At 39.2% G+C, this 2,733-nt stretch overlaps 1 pseudogene; it reads left to right on the top strand.

The window, feature by feature from the left end:
• The first annotated feature begins 219 nt into the window (after positions 1-219).
• Positions 220-338, top strand: LOC111741802 (annotated as a pseudogene).
• The last annotated feature ends 2,395 nt before the right edge of the window (positions 339-2,733 follow it).

The raw sequence follows: 2,733 nt of genomic DNA, 5'->3' as shown, positions 1-2,733 counted from the left end.
TCTTCTTTAATTAAGTGTTTTAGATAACATTTTGAACTAAGACTGCTTAGCACATTGCCTTCAACATTAAAAAACTATAATGTATTTAAGATGTATCTCAAATATTATAATCATACACTTGAACTCTGACATTAATTAAATTTCAGGGGATTTGTATTTATATTGCTTACATGACAGTCCTTCAAAATAAAATATTGCTGTTAAAAAAATTAAATTGTAGTCTACGGCCATACCACCCTGAACAAGCCCCATCTCATCTGATCTCGGAAGCTAAGCAGGATCGGGCCATTTTAGTACTTGGATGGGAGACCACGTAGGAAGACCAGGTGCTGTAGGCATTAAAAATTTTTTTTTTTTTTAAATTTACAGTTTTAAACAGAAGGCATGTGCCTGCTTGGTCAGTCCTCGTCCTCAGGGAGAGGCTGTTGTTCTTCTCCAGTGTATGCTTTTAGCATTAAAATTTGAGGAGTTAATGATATGCAGGTTTACGTATGGGGGGCGGGGGAATAAGCAACCAGGATGCGGATGAGAGAGAGGTCCTATTCTGAAGCCATTTTCTGAGTCAGCCATCTCACCTTTGCTTTAGCTTGTTTACTTTTTTTGCTTAGTGATAAAAGTTTTTAATCACATCTGAGCTCAGCGTTACAGCTTTGGTACAGAGGAAACTGTCAGTTTTAACCCCCGGGCTGAGTTTCATCCAACGAGAGAAGCTGAATAAATACTTTGTTATCAAAAAGATTCACTTTGGTTGACTGAGTTACTCGTCCCACTGTAATGCGATCTTACACATGGATTACTCTTGAGCGCCAGAGCTGTACTGGAGGCTGAGAAAAGCTGCTGATGACCGGAGCAAATACTTACAAAAGTAAAGATCAATCACTACGGCTATTTAGGCCTGCTCTGCATGGCTTGTCTCTTAGACAAATGGAGATGGCATCAGAGGTGTTTCAGGGAGGGGCAATTGGGAAGGGTAACTGAGGCGTGATGGGCAGCCCCGGGAGGCAGAGGCTGGACTCTCTCTGCCTCACTTTTCTCATCCATTCAGAATCTCCATCTCTTTTTCTGTTTCCACTCCCCCTGTCCCCACCAGCTCTATCCTTGGTTTTTAACATCTGTGATAATAAAGGACACAATGGGTTTTCAAGGTCGGTTACAATTGTTATTAAATGACATTGAAACTTCTTTGTTTTTGCCTTTTCATTTATTTTTCACCGACTGTAATTTCATGGTATGTTAGAAAACAACAGAGTTCTAAGTTTATATGTTTTTCAAATCAAAGTTACCTTTTCGAAACCTAAATATCCCAGGCTGTCGCAGCCTGTGAGGAATACCCAAAACTGTTTTGCTCCTCCTAGGCCTTAACTCTTCTTAGGCTCTCCAAGGTAGGTAGGAGGAGATCCTAGGGCCATGTTTTATAAAGCTGACTCTGGCCCTGGCCCAGTCATGACTGTGTCTGTCTGTCGCAGCCACATCTCATTTTGAGTTCCCTGACCACAGTCTAATCACAGTTTAGACCTTAAATGGTTTGCTAAGATATGTGATGTCCAAAAAATATTTCTCATCTGAATCATATTTTATTATTGACTTAAGCATAAATATACACACGAAAAATGTATCTTAGAAAATGTAAGAAGAAAAATCCACACAGGCATCTCAGCATTCCAATGAAGAGTATTTCCTGTTACGGGTAGAGGGCGTGGCAATCTCAAACTAGTAATCCAACACAGTTTATGCGTTGTCCTTTATAAGTATTCATGTATTTAAAGTTTGTTACATTGTTCCCTCCTGTATTACTGGAAGTTATCATCCACTTTAAAGTCTCTGGAGCGTGTACAATATCACACTGACTGTGTCCCTTTTTCTCTCATGTAAAGGTGAGCACAAAAGCCAATAAAGTCTTCGGAATTTCATTTCCTATTTCACTTAATAGCAACAGGCTGAACCTTTCCTTTCAGTTCCCCCGTCCCATCCATGCAGCGTCTCACGGGGAACTTCGTGTTTGCTCTTCCCTCTAATTGGAACACTTCTCTTCCCCATCCCTACCTATCACTCCACCAGCTCCCGGGCTAACTTTCCCTGAGAAGTCTTCCTTGATTCTTTATCAGTGGATTGGGAAACTCTCCTATGATTTCAAAGCATCTTAGATTAACCCTTTTTGTGGAGTCTTTGCCATTAATTTGCAACGATTTATTTCCTTTCTGAATCCTCAATACAGTTCAGGCTTCCTGAGGGCAGGGCCATCAAGTATTGTTCACTGTTGTTTGTCCGACTATAGCCTCACACTGAGTACATACGAGTCACTCAATTAAGATTTGTTGATTGAAAATTTAAGTGATGGGTTGGCCAGGTATCCATACTTATTTCTTATAGCTAATGCCAAATTGCTTATTGAAAATAGAGTTCCTTCCTTTCATTTTCCTTCTCAAGTGGATATTTGAGAAATTTATCAAATTAACAGGTGAGGAAAGATTAGTTGGCTTATATTAGTTTGCCTTATATTAGTATGAACATGGTTCTCAAGCCTCCTTTATTCAAAACAACATATACTCAAATCGAATCCCTCTCTTGATCTTGAACTTACAAATAAATGGCAACTGTACTCAAGTTGTGCGTAGAAGAATATAAGCCTGTATTTGAATTTTTGTTAACCCTAGATCTCATATCAAGAGATACTTGGAGCCTCTTATGAACAGAAAACATGTTAATAAGAGTATACTTACTAAAATTTTCTCT

The sequence above is a fragment of the Pteropus vampyrus genome, unplaced genomic scaffold (genome assembly GCF_000151845.1).
Source record: "Pteropus vampyrus isolate Shadow unplaced genomic scaffold, Pvam_2.0 Scaffold81, whole genome shotgun sequence".
In the NCBI taxonomy this organism is placed as follows: Eukaryota; Metazoa; Chordata; class Mammalia; order Chiroptera; family Pteropodidae; genus Pteropus; species Pteropus vampyrus.
Note: the sequence above shows the minus strand (reverse complement) of the source record. Positions and strands in the feature narration are given on the sequence as shown.